Raw genomic sequence first — 19587 nt, 5'->3', positions numbered from 1 at the left:
AACTATCTTGGTCTTTTACCATAACCTTTTGCTTTTCTCTTCCAGGTTTTCAAGTCTTGATCGGCACAATTGTACTACCCTGTTACTTATCTATTTGTTTTCTTGGTGACTCGTACCTACAACCTGGGAGGTGAAGGGTGTTTAACATTGGAACAACCCCATCTTGTCCACTTGTCACTGTTATAACTGCTTTATTACTATTAATTTTTATCCATCATTGAGTTTTTGAGTTTGAGTTTGATTTGGGAGTTAACCAAAAATTGTTCGGAGACGCCAAACGTGTTGCGGTACCATAGTCCCCCATACCCCTTTCAGCAAGGGTTGTCGTGGTCTCCAAGAATCTTCTTTCAACCTCTGAGGTGATCCGTCAAGTCCTCTAGCCTAAGGTAATCAAAATAAAGGCAGAATTCTCCTAGTCTTTTATCTTGGATCCTTAAAAAATGCACTACTAGATAGCAAAATACGCATTTATCGACATGTAGAAGAGTCTAAGCAACATAAGTGACATGCGTCTAACTTACACATCACACGTTATGCTCTTGCTCTTACTATTGTACCAAAGCTGTTGGCTTTCTTTTTATTAGGATGGGATTATTGTCAAAATTCCATCAAGGTGCAGTTACATCCACGTGGCGGCATGTTAAGCTTTATGTAAGTCCAAGAAAAAGGTAACATAGTAATGAGACACTTGTCAATTTAGAATTAGTATATTAGTAGTCTTTAACTAACTCAATTGCTTGCCCTACAAAGAGCACTAACTAACTTCAACCAACTATTTTCCTTCTCAACTTTTGAAATGTCCCATTTCCTCTTTGTCTAAAATCTTTCTTCTTTCACAGTTGTATTTATTTATTTATTTGGTTTCCATTTGATATTTAGTATCTGCATTTGAGTCTCGATTGATTTGATTTGTGTCGTTTAACGCTCATTTGAGTCTTAATTGATTTAGATTTGTGTCCTTTAAGGCTCATTGAATGGGTAAGCTCTCTTGTGATTAAGAAGTTTTTCCATGTTTAGGACTCAAACTTGAGATTTGTGATTAAGAGTTGAATGATCTTATTGTGGAGCGGGGGGGAGAGGGTCTCAGAGTTGTGTTTGGATGGTGGATTTTGAGTTGCAATTAGAATCTTGTTCTTTGAAAAGTATTTTTGGAGATGCCTATGTTACACTTTTAGGTCTTGTCATGGTCTCCACTTAGTGACTTCATTTTCACATCGGTTGCTAATTGCTATTGTGTCATTTCCCTTCTTTTTTTTTCAACTGTTCCATTGTTTATTTCAATCACAAATATCATGCTACTTTGACATTGGATATTCTACTTGAATAGAATGTTCCAATATTTGTGGCATTATATCAGCGATGTGTGATTTAGGCGCGTGTCATGACTAATGGTAAGATGTGTGGTTGGGGCACACAAAAGGATTAAAGTGGAGAAAAAAAGGGGTAAGTCAATTATGCGCCGACCTTCTAATTGTGCATCGTCATTTTTTGACCTTATCTCGTGAGGTAGAAATATTGTTTCCAGTAGATTCTTGACACTTTTTATGCACAAATACTAATATTCTTATGAATTCATTTAAAGGAGAAGTAGAGTGACTCTAATATTATCAATTGTTTACATTTTAGCCAAAAAATTGTTCTATTTATGAATCATAAGTCAATTTGGGTCCATTTCAGAAACACTTGTATTTATATATTTTTTTATTAAAATATGCAACAACAATAAAATAAATGTACAACTTACATCATGGAATTTTATGGTTTATTTCCTTCTTTTTGAAAGGCTAAGTTAAGAAAGGACACATTTTGTTAAATTTCATTTTCTTGGCCCAAAAAAACTTAAGTGCAATGTGTTTCCTCAACATTTATTGCTTTCTAATATGTTTTATTGAGGACCATATTAAACTCATAAAACTTTTAAATATTGAACTCGTTAAGTTTAAAGCTTCAAATTATATTTACTTTTTTTTTAAAAAAAACAATACATTAATTATGTAGAGGATCTGATCCGTATTGTTGATATATATAGGGCCTATTAAAGGGAGAAGTGTGTCCTGCTAGAAATTTGCAAGGCTATCAGTCCCACATACCCTACGAGCGTTGATACTATAAAAGATTTTGCCTAAATTCAAGTCTTCTGATTAAGAACGGTAAAATCACATCAAACCCATCATTTTCGAGAAGTGAAGCATGAATTACAAGTGTGCAAAAACATTTTTGAGTTGTAACTTTCAAACTTGTTTTTTTCCTTAAGTGATTAGATATTCTCAACTAGGCTATCTTAGCCATTAAACAACAAATGGGTAGCACATGCTAGCTATTTTGAATAAATCTAGATTTGGGAAAGTGACTTATCATTTTCTCTAATAGAAAATCTTTAAAGAAATTTTATTCCAAACATACTTTTCCCATTATAATTGGTGAAGTTTCAATGCTTTCCAAGAGGAGAATTAGTCCTATCTGACATGATTCACGTGTCATCTTAACATGTTTATGTCAAGTTGTATGAGATGGATAACTTATTATCAAATTACAAATCTTATCATGATTGATGTAATCAACTAATATGAGTTTTCGACGCATATTATCGTCAAAGTATCATAAAAATTTCATACTTCGGAAATATTTTTGATAAATCAATTTCCTATATTTAAAATTAATATTGATTACCTCAAGAAAAATATAGTAAATGAAGAATAGCGACATGATCAGCGGCGATATAGTTGAGATAGTAGACAATTAATTACATGTTCGGCAGAATTCAATGGCTTAGAAATAGACTTTATATATGTTGAAAATTCCATTTAAATGTATGACTTATTTATTTTGAAAAAATCATTTATTATGTATAAATAATGTATCAAAATTCAATAAAAGTTTCTTTCTTTTTAGAATCTAGGATTCATAAAATTTTATCTAACTCTGTCTTAGAAAGCTCATTTAAATTTAATATTTTTCAAAAACACATAGTATAGATATATATGTGTGTGAAATTTGAAGTGGTACTTTTTATATGTGAGTTCAATATTAAAAATCTTATGATTTTTAAATTTGTTAAATTTAAATTTTGAATCCGCTTCTGAACGAAATAATAACGGAGATGGCTATTGACACAAAGTCTTCACAAAGAAAAAACTCAAAACATTTCCCTAAGCGTGGCCTTAAAAAGCCAATTTCTTAGGGCTTGTGGAGTTCGAACTTGCTTTTTGTCTCCACTTCTTTGAGTTGCTTCTAAACTATAAATGTTTTATTAAATTAATTTGAGTATTTAATTCCTTAATTTTTTTAATCTTTTATTTAGTATCTGATATTCAGTTTAGAACTCGACTAATTTAAACTCTTATTATAAAGCATTCCATATCAAAGGTGAATCGATAGCTACAACCTACGATTTAAATCTAAAACCTTTAATTAAAAATAAAAAAAGAATTTGTATGAGATGAAAAAAAAACTAACAACGATCGGTGAGGGCGATTTCGAGAAAACCGAATCAATTGGCTTTTTTCCCAGCGATGCCTCCAACTCGAGATAAGGTTATATTATGATCTATATGAAATAATTCATTCAAAATTTACTATTACAAGTCATGCAAATTCAAGATTTTGTTTAAATACATGAAAAATAAGTTGTTCAAGTATCATCAGCTTTATTCCTATTTTGACTAATTCCAAAAATCAGTAAATATAAAGCTTTTGGTAAATAATTAGATTTTTCGTATATTTCGATAGTGTTAAGAGCTAATTATTTTACATGTTATTTCTATTCTTTTTCAAATTACAAAAATTCCTTAAATTTGGTGGAATCCGGATACATCCCATGATATTCATTGCGTCCCGATTTCGAATACATCACTCAACGTCCTGACGCATCGCGTCTCGATTTCGGTCACATCACTCAATGTTCTGATAGATCATGTACATCTCGGTACATTGCATAAAGTGATCCTGATATATCGCACAAAGTGATGTATCCGATTGATTCATCGCGTATAAAGTAATGTCCTGATACGTTATAAAATGATGTATCTGACTGATATAACGCGTAAAGTGAAATTTATTTGAAGTTGCGCATTCAAGTGATCTTTTCATAAAAATATAATTTTATTTTTTAAAAAATTAAAAATAAGAACCAATATTTCTATCATGTGAAGATAAAAAGTGACCTATCAATTCATAAACCAAAACAAGAAGTGATCTCTTTCTTTTATCCATAATATCTTGAGTTGAAACATATCGTCCATATTCTTTTCTTTTTTCTAGATTTGTCTCCATATAATTAAAATAGAAACTTTCTTTTAGAATTACTAACATAAATAATGTCAGATTTTCCGAGTGAACTAGAGTTAAAACTGTTAGGATCGAAAATAAGCAGGTGTAAACGCGGAGGCTAGCAAAGCAAACCTCGAAAGACCATGAGTAAGAAGACAACGAGAAATATACCAAAAGACACAAAAATTTAACGTGGTTCGGTCAATCGACCTACGTCCACAAAGGAGATGAGCAATCCACTATAAACATGAGAGTACAAAATACAGAGGGAAACAACCTCATCAATTCACTCGGAATACATGAGAGGTTCACAAATTCTCCCTCTAACCAAAACTCTCAAAGCCCTTAAAACTACATTGTGAATGCTGATTAAGTTAGAAGGAACATGCCTCTATTTATAGAATCCTAAATCTTTTCCTACCAAAAAAGAATAGTCAATTCAAAACCTTTTCCTAAAAGGAAAACCTATTTATGGTAAGAAATCAAGGCAAATAAAACCCAATAAATCTCTCCCTTGGCCTGAATTTCTGACAAAATAAATTTGTCCACCTTCTTTACTTAATCTTCAACAACTTGCTTCTCTTCTCCATAATCTCCTTTACAAAATTTATGTCTCAACACAGAGAACCTCTCTGAAACAATTTCTCCAACAAAATCTTCATTACTGTCAAAAAGGTTGCGGCTAGAACTACACCCGTCAAGATGAACACCTCTTTCTAACTTGGTTCAATCATCGATTATCGAACCACTACACCTGACTCCATCATTGAATCTGGCTCTGATACCACTTGTTAGGATCGAAAATAAGCAGGTGTAAACGCGGAGGCTAGCAAAGCAAACCTCGAAAGACCATGAGTAAGAAGACAACGAGAAATATACCAAAAGACACAAAGATTTAACGTGGTTCGGTCAATCGACCTACGTCCACAAAGGAGATGAGCAATCCACTATAAACATGAGAGTACAAAATACAGAGGGAAACAACCTCATCAATTCACTCGGAATACATGAGAGGTTCTCTGTGTTGAGACATAAATTTTGCAAAGGAGATTATGGAGAGGAGAAGCAAGTTGTTGAAGATTAAGTAAAGAAGGTGGACAAATTTATTTTGTCAGAAATTCAGGCCAAGGGGGAGATTTGTTGGGTTTTATTTGCCCTGATTTCTTACCATAAATAGGTTTTCCTTTTAGGAAAAGGTTTTGAATTGACTATTCTTTTTTTGGTAGGAAAAAGTTTAGGACTCTATAAATAAAGGCATGTTCCTTCTAACTTAATTAGCATTCACAATGTAGTTTTAAGGGCTTTGAGAGTTTTGGTTAGAGGGAGAATTTGTGAACCTCTCATGTATTCCGAGTGAATTGGTTGAGGTTGTTTCCCTCTGTATTTTGTACTCTCATGTTTATAGTGGATTGCTCATCTCCTTTGTGGACGTAGGTCGATTGACCGAACCACGTTAAATCTTTGTGTCTTTTGGTATATTTCTCATTGTCTTCTTACTCATGGTCTTTCGAGGTTTGCTTTGATAGCTTCCGCGTTTACACCTGCTTATTTTCGATCCTAACAAAAACTTGAAACCTTTAGTTAATTAAAGATAGTTAATTACTTATGATTTTATCTTTATTTTTGTTTAGCTTAATTGATTTCAATTAGTTATTATATAGCTCATTGAAAATGTGTGCTATGAATAATTAAAGGTCATTTTCATATAACAATCAAAATATATTTATGGTTTATCTTATCCTTGTTTAATTGGAATTTAACCAAGCTAGCTTGGTTTTTTTTTTTTTTTTGCTATATGACTAATTGGCATAAAATAAGAATTGGTATCATATGATTAGAAAAATACGAGTTTTAAGTTATAAAAACAATTTCTTGTAAAAATAATAATAATAATAATAATAATAATATGTATATATATAGTAAGACTATGAATGATCCATCACTCAATGTAGTCCAACCCTTGTTGGACCACATAACTCCCTTTCTAATATATCTTGGATTTTTGATATATAAAAAGATCGATACAATGATAAAAGTTTGATGTTATGTGATTAAGAAGGATCGTGTTTAAGTTGCCAAAAAAAGGTCTCCAGCCCGGAGAACAAGGTAAAATCATGTACAATAAACTTATTATTGCATCATACTTTAAGAATCTTTTTATTAGTGGCAATTCTTTAACAAAAATATAATTATACAGCATAAAGCAATATTGTTTATGGATAGGATAGCTTAGTTTGTGGAAAAACTTTTTTTCTTCGAAAAAAAAAATAGTTTAATGCATTAAACTCACATCGTATGCATGATTTGATAAAAAATCACATGACAATAATTTTATTAGTTACGTAAAGGATCCCTCGTGACTTACCAAATCATGGTCATTAAGAATTTCATTCTTTATATTTTTTTTTAAATTGGTGGAGGATTATATTGTTATAGTCCAAGTATATCATATCACATGAACCTAAAATATGACAATGACCTCCATTAATATTAGGCTAAATCAAATTATAATGATCATATTACACACCACTTTTAGTTTCTAAAATTCACAACTTCATTCAACTTTCCCTCACGGTCGCAAAGCCAGAAAATCTAATTATGATATTTTTAAATTAAAAAAAATGAGCGAAGAAATATAAAATTGAACCTCTTTAACTACCTAAACTTTGCTCTACCCTAATTTTCACCTATATAGCGATGGAAGGATGGTTAATAAATATCTAAATTATATTTGAAATACATATCACTATTATAGAGTGCTTGAATTAAAAAACAATGTATTAGTATCATATAGATTAGTGTATTTCAATAAATATACCTGAAAGTAACAATAACAATATATATCTAAATATTGTAACTGTGCGCGTATATATATGTTGGACATGCATGAATTATTCTTATTAAAAAAGGTGCAATCAAAATTTTATTGACTTTATTGATGCAACACTAAAATTAATAAAAGAGATATTTTGAACTTTTCAAAATGTTACATAGTTTCATCATTAGTACCAACTATGTTTTACAGATAATTAGTAGCATTATTTTTGGACCAAAATCAAAGAATCTCACTAGTCTATTTAGGATTTAGGATTTAGCATTTGAATTAGGAGCACTTATTTTGGTCATTATTTTTCAATTATTCCCATTTGAAATTTGTTAGATCAGTACATAGAATAATGCATTTAATAATTGATTGTGGAATAATTGTTGAGATGACATAAAATAACATGATCAATATGATGCAAGGGCATGATGAATTTAGACATTTTGTTAAGAGTGTTTAAGGATGTATATATGTTTAACACAATGTGTGTGTATATATATATATATATATATTACTATATATGATTATGTTTTTTTAGAATTAATTTTCATATTATATTATATTATATATTTTTATAATAATATTTTACTATAATAATAATAATAAAATATTTGGACAAACAATACATAATAAAAAGGTTCAAGTCTAATAGCCTTACAACATTTTGATAGTTTGGACTTGAGAGGTTTATATATATCACAAAATATCACCTAATAATAAAAGTACAAACATAAAAGCATAATTAGCTAGAATAACACCCTAAAAAACAATAAATATATTAAAATCATGTGAGGTAAATAATGACTAAATATATATATATATATATATATATATATATATATATATATATTAAGGCGAATATCAAGCATCTCTAATTTTAATGAATCATCTATATAATATTCATTTCCTATTGCCTTAATGCTTATCATCTTGATAACGCTTTTACGATAATAAAGAGAAGGAGTGATTTGAATCTTCATCATGATCACAAGTCGCTAAATTTCTTAATTTAAAGATGGAAAATTTTAAGCACAAGTCAATTACTAGCGATTGAGGCTTTATACAAGCAAGTTACACACTAGAATGTAAATCATGAATGAATTTTTCAAAGTCGATTTATTTTAATATCAAATTTTAAATCATAATATAAAATAGAACGTACTCTTATAACTTTAAAACAACATATCAAAAAATTATATAGAAATTGAAGTACAAAATTTGGCACCATCAACAATATGTGAATAGAGAGATCTAGGTTACCTTTAGAAATAAAATAAATAAATATAAGTATAGCAAAAGAGACAAATAGACAAGATTGGAAAAGAATGTAAATAACATGGGGAACAAGATAAGGATAAAATAGGATTGTTCCTACATAATATTTTAGCTAGGTTTTATGAAACTTTTTTTGACCCCCATCTTTTCATTGAATTTTAAATTTTAAAAAAAAAAAAAAAAACTCAAAAAGCATCTTATGATTTTTTTTAGTATATAACTTTCTATTTTTATTTCAAAGATATGAATGAATGAATGAAATTGACTAGTACAATATGATTACTCTCCTAGTGACAAGACACGGCATCTCACTTAATTTAGGGTGTGTTTGGTACGAAGGAAATGTTTTCCTTCATACTAAACACACTCTTAGTGTCCTCATGAATACCTTTTTTCCTCTGATGTGATATTTATTTCTTTTATTTCATTAAAAATAAAATTAATTTAATTTATATATAAAACTTTTTTATTTTTTTTGTTCTACTCTTAGTAACATGTGTTTGTATTTTGTAGTAAAAGAAATATTATATTATATTTAACGAGAGAATATTATTTGAATAATAAATATCCTTCACTTTCAATCGAAAGATTACGAATTCGAAAAGGAGCTTCTACGGAGGGAGAGGTAAAAAAAGTTTAAAAAATCATAATGTATGTTAGATTGCTCACTTATGATAGGCACTTTAAAATATGATGTGTCACTTTTCTATTGGTTGTCTCTCCGTCCCAAACAGCAAAATCAAAAAGTTATCGTAAATTATTCTACTTATTTCTTTTTTCTTTTTTTTTTATGAAGCATTTCTTTCTTCTTTTTTTTACATGAAACTACAATTAATTGATCATGATATGTCATTTTCCCCTTCAATGTCTCTCTACATATTTTCATGTCTTTTTTTCTATATGTAAATAAAATTAATGTGTCGTTTCTTCATTTGATGGATTTTCACATGATATGTCGTTTCATCAATCATTGTCTCTTGATCCTTTAAAAGTTAATAAAAAAGTTATATTGTATACAATTCTTCCTTCTTTTTTATATAAAATCAAAATTAACTCATATGATGTGTCGTTTTTCTATTCAATGTCTCTCTACTTCGCGAATCAATAACAGTAAAGTTACATCTTTTTCATATATGTTTTTTGCTGTATATAACTAAAATCAACTCATATAATGTATCGTTTCTTCATTCGACATCTGTCTATATGAAGTGTTGTTTCCTCAATCATTGTCTATCTACCCCCATCTACCAATCAAAAAAGTTACTATTGTGCGTAATTTTATTATTTTGTACATCAAGTTAAAATCAATTTGTATGATGTGTCGATTTCTCATTCAATATCTCTCTACCACTAAAGACTTAGTAGAAAAAAGTTACATACTTTCATATGCTTTTTTCTGCATGAAACTAAAATCATTTCGATTATTCGATAGCTATCAACCCCTACCAATCAATAAAAAATAAATAAAATATAATGTGTCGTTTTCCTATATTAAATATCTCTCTACCATCGAAGGCTTGATATAAAAAAAAGTTGCATATTTTCATATATCTTTTTTCTACATAAAACTAAAATCAACTCGTATAATATTTCATTTCTTTATTCAACGTGTGTCCTATGCAATAAAAATGTTACATAATCCTATATGTTTTATTTTCTATATGAAATTAAATTAAATCATATGATGTGTCACTCTTTCATTCAATGTCTCTCCACGCCCTACAACCAATCAAAAAGCAACAAAAATCTTAATCATTTTTCTTTGTAAATAATTAATTTTATACTGTATGCCTAACTTGATCTTTTTTTCAACTTGGTTGTCTCCTTTTCATGAGCATATGCAATAATTTAATTCTCCATTATTCATTATAAAAATAATATTAGAATACTTTCTAGCTGTTAGTTTTTAATGTGTTTGATAATTAATATTTTATTGACAAATAAAATAATGAATTAATGGTTTTGTTTCAATTAGAATGTTTCTCAGGATTAGACAAAATCAAACATGAATATCTTAAAAAGGCTAAAAAGAAATATATAAAAGAAAAAAAACAAAGTAGGGTTCTTAATTAAAAAAAAGTGACTAAAAAAAGATGCAATGATGTTGTCTATAAGGAAATATTTTATTCTAATTAAAGTAGGAATGCAATTGATAAGCACTTGGTTAACAGAATAAAAAATTGCCTAAAATAGTATCTTCTTTAACGTTTAATTATTTTAAGTAAGATTTTAACTTAAGCTAATTGCTAAAAATGTGTCTCTTAGACTTATAAGCTTATCAAAAATGAGCTTTAATACTTATATTTAGGGATTTTAATATTTTTTAGCCACGCGGCTAAAAAAAATTTTCTACCTAACTATAATAATAAAAGTTTATTATTATAATTTTTAAAATAAAATAAAATAAAGGGGGGGGGGGGGAGGGGGGTTACAAGCCAACGAGGTAAAGGTTCAAATAACCAATCAACTAGTTATTAAAATTCTCTAATTATAATTATTTATAATCGTTGTTGATGTATACTCAATGTATAGCGACTAAATAACAAGAAATGTGATGCATTCATTCTATTAAGAGAGAGGGGTTTACCTCTTCTTGGCCCTATTCAACATATAATTGAATTAGTTAGGCTAACATGTTTAATATGATATGACATATGAAATCTAAAAAGAATACTGTGATTTGTGGATATAACTTTACTCGTTTGACCTAACTAATTTGAATTTTTGTATGAAAGGGAGTACTAGTTCAATTTCTACCAAATAAGGTTTAAACTCTTAAATCATCAAATTGTCTAAGGGTAAGAGGTCAAATTTTCCTATCTCTTGTTTGAAATTGAGCAATTCTATTTAACAGATAATTGTATATAATAGCAAATTAATAACCTAAAATAAATGGAGTAGTTACTGTTTGATTTAATTGTGCACCAAAGCAAACATTTGCCAAAGTTTGTCGGTCGCCTCTCTCCCGAAACTCTCGCTCGCAACTCTCGCATTCTCGCTCGCCATTCTCCCTCTGTTCGCCTCTCTCGCTTTATATAACAGAATTGTATATATTGTGTTTCTGTTTTGTATAAAGCGAGAGAAAATTATATATACACATGCAAAAACATACATCTTCGTGCTATACACTTAATTATACAATTTACAAATATTTTACTTCGATTCAATTGTATAGAAATGCAAATTTTATACAAATATTGCAACAAAAAAGGCCAGCGAATTATACAATTTCGAATTATACCATTGCAGTGAAATATAATTTTCTCTCGCTTTACACAATAGAAGTATATAAATTGTGTTTCTGTTTTTGTATAAAGCGAGGGAAAAACATATATCTTCTTCCTGTACACTTATAATTATACAGTAACAAACATTTTACTTTGATTCAATTGAATGCAAAGCAAATTTTATACACATATTACAATGAAATAGGCCAGCAAATTATACAACTGCGCATTATACAATTGCAGTGAAATAGGCCAGCGAATTATACAATTTAGGCCAGCGAATCATACAATTGTATATGTATAGCGAGACCAGCGAATTATATAATTTAGGCCAGCAAATTATACAGTTGTATATGTATAGCGAATTATACAATTATATGTTTGCTATGGAACGCAATTATGCAAACTTTGCTATAGCATACAAATATGAATTTTTTGTTTGTTATATGTGAAAGTTGCCCATTATTTTATTCTTCGTTAAATTTTCGATTTCATTCTTTTTCATCTCGTCCCCTCAATTTTGGAAAAATATCTTGTGTACCCTTGATCTCTAACGAAGTTCCAAGTAGTGGGCAATTTTTAGTCATAATTAAAAGTTGAGGGGTAATTTCAACTTGTAATTGTTAGGTATCAATATAGACTTAGCTAAAAGATAAGACATAACGGAAGAAAAAGATTCATACATACTATCTGTTGTTCTTTCTAAATTCCAAACATACTTAGAACAAAACTTTGAACATCTTTGTAAGAAAACTTATTGATTCTAACAAACTTTGCAGAAACACGAAGTTACCAAATTTAATGAATCAGTGAAGAACAAAAGAATAGAAGAACTGAAATTAATTCACAAATCTAAAGTTTGTAAAACACGTACCAGAATCTGAAAAAATTTTAATAGGTAAAAAATCAAGTCCACTGAATTCATAGTGTCCCCTTAAGGAAATTATTCCCCTCTAATATCCGAGGTTTTATTTTGGAATATGACCTCCCAGGGTAAAATGATCTCAATCACCAGAGTATAGATACCAAAAACTCCGGTGTCAGCGAACCACTCAACGACAGTAAAGCACACTTAGAAAACTAGATTTAGTAGTTGAAGAAGAAGTCCATAATTCTGTTTAAAATGAGAGGAAGTCCCTCAATTCTTATTATGCCTTACCAGAAAGGTCACAATCTTTCAGAAAGGTTGTCACCTTTCATAAAAGTCACAACTTTCCATAAAAGTCACAATTTTTCATAAAAGTCGCAACATTTCATAAAGTCACAACTCTTCATAAAAGTCACAACTCTTCATTTTCCATTCACACCTTTTTAAAATCCAATATTATCCCTACTAATTAGATAGTCGATCTCAACTTACTATTATTATTATTATTATTATTATTATTATTATATAGTCATCATGTTAAAACTAATGAGTTTTTGGTCAAAATAATCTTTAAATTATAACTCAAACTTAAACTACATTCTTAATATATATAAATATATATATGTGTGGGTGGGTGGGTGACAAATTCTAACAGAATGATGAAATTGCTAACTTATTACTTGGAACCTGGAGGTTGTTTTTTTTAGATATATAAAACATCCTTTTAACATTAAAAGGCTAGCAATTTCATCATTTTGTTAGAATTTGTCAGAAAACTAACAGACACCACAAAAATTGAGTTATCCCTTCATATTTATTATTCCAAGGTATAGTAAAAATATTATCATGAATTTTTTAGACAATTGAGTTTAGAATTATACAAAATCTTGATTTTAATAGTTTTTTCTTTTTCATTTGTTTTTTATGTGATTTAATATCAAAGAATTATCAATTGAAATAATTTTTTTCTTAATTGAATCTGCTAGAAGCGGTATTTATTAGAGACTTTCAATAACAAAGAATGAAACTCATATGCGAGACAATCAAAACTTTAATCACTTTAATATCAAATTGCCTCAAAAAATTATTGAACTAATTACAATTTAAATTTGAAAAACGTGAAAATAATTAGCTCCATCTTTTTTCTTTTTATAAACGAGATAAAGAGAATCATATATCCTCGCACTTTTCTAATAGAAGAAGATTTACTACAACATATATACAGAGTCCGAAATTTAAAGGGTACTAAATATTAACAAAAATTTCAAAATGGTATATAAAATTTTATATTAACCAAAACGGTAAAATCGCTGCATCAACAGCGACTTACCCCACCGAAAAAATCAAAATCGCTGCCTCTGCAGCAATTTTGCAAAAGTTGATTTTTTTTTAAAAAAAAATGAAATCGCTGTCTAAGCTGCTGAGGCAGCGATTTTATAAAAAAAATATAGAAATCGCTGCTGAGACAGCAATTTTTTTAAAAAAAAATTAGACATTAGAATTCATATAAACGTACCAGTTGTTGTCTTCTGATAAAGGGTTTTCTCGAACAAGATGATTTCACTAAGGTACTGAAGAGCACCAGGTGCGCAGAAGAGCAACTCTCGAAGAGTCCTCCTGTTTGACTCGACATTCTCAACATTAATGCTGGATAGATGCTTGCCAATTGTACCAGTAGACTCGTCAGCAGCAAGGATAACCTTACCAGGGCAGCGATTTATTAAAAAAAATAATAATTTATAAATCGCTGCATTGGCAGCTATTTTGTAAAAAAGAAAAAAAAATTATAAATCGTTGCTGAGGCAGCGATTTCTATATTTTATAATTAAAAAAAATTTATAAATCGCTGCCTCAGCAGCGATGTACCTTATTTTTTTAAAAAAAAAAAATCACTGCCTTGGCAGCGAATTTTAAGGGGGAAAATTTTAAATCGCTGCAGAGGCAGCGATTTTGCTTTTTCCGGTGGGGTAAGTCGTTGTTGATGCAGCGATTTTACCGTTTTGGTTAATATAAAATTTTATATACCGTTTTGAAATTTTTATTAATATTTCATACCCTTTAGATTTCGAACTCCATATAAACACATGGCATTGATGGCAAAGGATTTGAAATAGTATATAAGCAAATTTGAACCATCTCTCATCTACCAATAATGTGTGCACAACAAGAAGTACTTTCACAATTTTTTCATAGATTTCTCTTTTCCATATGATTAACTTTATGTTTCAAACCCTACCTCATGGTCCAACTAATTTGGATACGTGTCGATGAGAACTTGAATAAAATTCAAATTATATTTAGATTCTTAAATTGTTAAATATCAACAAAAACATAATAATATTCTTATATCAAAATTTAATAATAAACAATTGTACTTTTGTTTTTTGATTTTAAAAGGTGATTTTAAATTGTAACTAAAATCAGAGTATCTATGTATATATACCAAATTAATGTAACTTAAATAAGAATAAAATACGAGACAATTTACTAAAAACATTTCGGTGTTGTATGAACATGGTAAGACTACAATAAAAATAGGTTGAATTCATAAACAGATCTTTAAAATTGTTGGGTTTTTCCCTTCAGGTACCTCAACTACTCCATTTTCTATTGAATTATTGAATCACTCATAATTTGTTCATGTTAAACACTATTGACTGATTTTGATCAGTTTTTTATCGTAAATGTCTTCAATTGTGATTGTAGTGTATTGATTTTGATTTAAGGAATGAAGTCAAACTGTGTGTTAGCCTCATTTGTTTTCTAATGTGTTCAAATAATTTGAAGTAAAACACAATTATTCTCGAACAATATCACTATCAGTTGGATGAATTGTGAAACAACATATGTATCTTCTATTATTACCCTTCACAAAACATGGTTCCAATATCAACCAACGGTGTTTAAAAAAAACAAATTATGAATGGTTCAATGATTTAATAGAAAAATAGCAGAGTTGAGATAACTGAGAAAAGAACTCAACAAATTTAGGAATATGTTGATCTATTTTGTATAAAAATAACTTTTAGCGATAATAAATATAAACATTCATAAAGAGCGCTAAAAACTTAACCGACATTAGTTAAGTGTATTAGAATCAATATCGCTAAAGAATATTAATTACCACTAATATATATATATATATATAATGACAATTAAAAATTAATTATAGCTGATGATTTTTGTTTATGCAATGTAGTAAGGTAATTTGAATAGTAGACAAGTAAAAATTTTGAATTTTTTTTTCTCATCTACCAATAGTAAGTGCACACGAAAAGTACTTTGAATTGGAAAGTTGTGATATTTTCAGAGAAAAAAGCTGCACATGACTTAAAATCTACATAACAAATTAACAAAATAAAATAAAATAAAATAAACAGCACATTGGTTGGCCACAAAATCATTTGCAGAGAGAATCATGCTGGGATCTAGGACTTCATAGACAATATCTATTATTCTAGACCAATCTTTTAGCTTTTGCAGATCCTTTTTGGTTGTCACATATGAAATGTTTTTGCTTTGTGACTCATTGTGACAACATGACAATCATAACAAAATGTTTTCGATTTTTTCTATTCGATATTCGATCTTCGATGTTCATATAAAGTTTCTTGATAAGTTAAAATGTAACATAGTGTAAGGCTCATTTGAGCACAAAAGAAGTTTTTTCATAGAGATGATGCGTAAACTGACATTCAAACTTGGTTGTCTCTGTTGGTTAGTGAATACTTCTGTTTGAGTTACATTTAGATAGTTCAATTCGTCTTTATAGTGTTAGTTGATGAATACTAATCCCTCCGTCCGGTATTGTTTGTCATAATTTCTATTTTTAGAGTCAAACTATAAAAACTTCAACTAATATTTTAAGATGTATTTTTTCATCATATTAATATGCAAAAAATTGCAATTTATAGTACTTTTCATATAGTTTTAGAATATCTAATTTTTTTTAAAAAAAATATCAAATTAATGTGGTCCAATTAAACTTTAAAAATTAATCAATTTGATTTTTCGAAAAGCACAACATGACAAACATACCGAACGGAAGGAGTACAACTTACAAAATGAATAATTTAGATGTCTTCAAAAATGTATGTGGCTCGTCAATGTTACATGTCCATAAGACACAATGGGAACAAGTTAAAGTGTTTAGCTGCCAAATAAGATCAAGTTAAGATATCTAGATGTACACTTTCAAAATTGAAATACTTAATTATTTGTCGATTGAATATAAATTTAAATATATATTTATATATTGTTCACTTTTTTCTATTCAACATTCAAAATCGAAATCTCTAAGAACTAGAATAGAAGGATTGATCCTATTCTTTTTACCAAAACCCTTGATTTTGATTAGAGGGTTCATTGACTTTTCTCTATGGTTTATAGTAAACAAATATTCCCAACACCATAATAATGATCCTTTCCTTTCAACAAGAGACATAATAATAACCTCATACAATTTCAAGATTCTGTCCTTTATATGTGTTAAAAAAAAGGTTCTTCAAATTACTATTAAAATTAAATTGAGAGTTAAATTTTTTTACGATAATTTTATTTCAGTAGAATGTATAATATCGATAATTCGATATAGAGCATGTACTATCACCACGAGTGTGGTTGTTTTTTGCATTACCAACTCTAACAAACTTCAGCTATAAACTTAAATAGTATGTACATATATATATTTTTAAACGCATTTAAGATATTCAATAAAATTAAAACGATCTATTATTCTCGAAAGACTAACCCTAATGTTGCAATAACCAAATCAAATTATATATATTCACTTTAGGTTTGTAATGTTCCTTCATAATCTTCTTTTGTTTTGTAACATGATGTATCTATGTCATAATAACCAAATCCCTTATTAGTTGCTTAAGTATTTTACAACATCATTAGACTATAATCAAGTAACACATTTGTATATGTTATAAATTAAATTAATGTGAATGTCATGATGAACATAAATCTTTTTTTGTCATTTTTGTCTTCTTACACCCAAGCAATTAGAAGATCAATATCAAAAGATGCATTACAATGTCTAGCAACATGAGGTTTTTTTTTATATATATATAAAACAATTTTCTTAGTTGGCTATAATAACCACTATATAGTATAATGTCCCCTCCTACCCCCCCCCCCCCCAAATAAAAAGGGACCTTTCTCTTTTTCTTTATAACCTAGTTGTAGTTGAGTGTATTCATGAGCACTATAAACTTTTTGTCTAAAAGTATGACTAATTAAGTGAGACAAGAGTAATTTGTTTATGTGACCAATAAATTTTTGAGGATAGATATAAAAAAATTAGTGTGTTTGAGAGTTTTAAGGGTTACGATGATGATTGCAATTTTAGAGATGCGTGAAAATAAAAGCATATTAAGTTAATTTCGTTATTGGATAATCTATTACTGAAAAATCATTTCTACATTAAAATGTTCAACGATTCAATATTCTGATGATCCTTAACTTAATGAGCCCAACTAATATATCTATTATGATGTTCGAGTTTTAGGTAAAGTGGCGCTTCTACTCGATCATTTCATTAGATTGGAACAGACCTAATGAATTGAATAACTAATGACACGCGATTTGAAATTTAATAGATAAAAAACATTCTAAACCTTTCTACGTTAATATTTTAACTTACACTTAATTAACACATCACAATATTATGATGTATCCTTACCACTAGACCAAAACATTTGGCACATTAAATGACAAGAATTTTGAATTTATGGTTTTGAATTCAATGGCTGATCATGACACTATATATTTAATATTAGACTGGCAAGAAAAAGTTATATAGTTTTTTGACAAAGAGTATATAAAAAGTACTTTCTATCACTGCCTAACTTTGATTTTGTTTTTTATTATGCACACACGAATACCTTTTATTAATTTTTTTATTTATAGTTGTCACTGAAATGATATTTTCTATGACAATTTCAAGGGTCACAGTCTTTTTTTTTACACTATTAAAAATTGTATTTTGTTATGAACAAATTGTATAGCTAAACAACAAAACTCATCATTAATCCAAGTTAACGATGAATTAGCAATGAATTTATGTTACCTTACAAACTTAATATGAAATCCAAGTATTATTTCCAGTAGTTATTTGCTCTTTCCATCGACTAGCTACGAGAGTCTTACAATAATTTTTGCGGCAATTTTATTGAATCGCCATAAATATTTTTACTTTTTGCATAATTGTAGATAATCGATACATCAAAACGTCATCACTAAGAGTGTGTTGGTAATGGAGGAAAATATTTTCCAATTTTATCATGTTTGGTTGGGTTAAATGTTTTGGAAAATGTTTTCCAAATCAACTTATTTTTCTCAAATTTAAGGGAAATGACTTCCCTTCAAAACTTAAGGAAAACATTTTCCAAAACTCTCTTCTGACTCCATCCCCACCCTATAAAGTTTGTTTTAAAAAAATACTTTCAACTTCAAAGTTTGTTTTTCCACCCTACCTCGAAAACCCCCCGCCCCCAAAAAAAAAGTTTGTTTTTAAAAATTAATTTTAACTTCAAAATTTCATTTTTCACCCCTACCTTCGACCCCCAACCCCCACTCCACCCCAAAAAAAATAATTTAAGTTTATTTTTAAAGAGTAGTTTCAAGTTCAAAATTTTATTTTTTCAGCCTACCCTCGCCTTCCACCCACCACCCTACAAGCCCCCCACCCCAATTTTTTTTTTTTTTAAGTTTGTTGTTGAAACATATTTTCTTTAAGTTGATTTTTAAAAAACATTTTCATTGCAAAATCATTTTCTGCTCTAGTAAAAATATATATCTCAAAAAAAAATTTATTCAAAAAACCAGCACTAAAAATCTTTTCTGAAAATTCTTTCTATTCACCAATCAAATATGAGAAAATAAGTCAAAAATCTACTCTTTTTTCCAGGAAAACATTTCCCTTCATATCAAATATACCCTAAAATGATATATTTTTGGTAAAGGGGTTTCATATACCCTTTAACTATGTCATTTGAAGTATTTGTCCATCTAACATATATTTTTTTTCTCTAACGAACGTGTTAATTTTAGTGACAAAGTTGAGGGCTACGTCAAACTTTTTTCCCTATTTTTTTAGGACAATGACACTTGTAAGGG

At 28.8% G+C, this 19587-nt stretch overlaps 1 long non-coding RNA gene across 1 annotated transcript; it reads left to right on the top strand.

The window, feature by feature from the left end:
• The first annotated feature begins 795 nt into the window (after window positions 1-795).
• On the top strand, window positions 796-2894 carry LOC138348264 (uncharacterized). The gene is made up of 2 exons (XR_011220575.1): window positions 796-1443; window positions 2030-2894. It is a non-coding gene; the product is annotated as an uncharacterized lncRNA (long non-coding RNA).
• The last annotated feature ends 16693 nt before the right edge of the window (window positions 2895-19587 follow it).

This window comes from Solanum lycopersicum, chromosome 4 (genome assembly GCF_036512215.1).
Source record: "Solanum lycopersicum chromosome 4, SLM_r2.1".
Taxonomy (NCBI): Eukaryota; Viridiplantae; Streptophyta; class Magnoliopsida; order Solanales; family Solanaceae; genus Solanum; species Solanum lycopersicum.
This window is presented reverse-complemented; position numbering and strand designations above follow the sequence as displayed.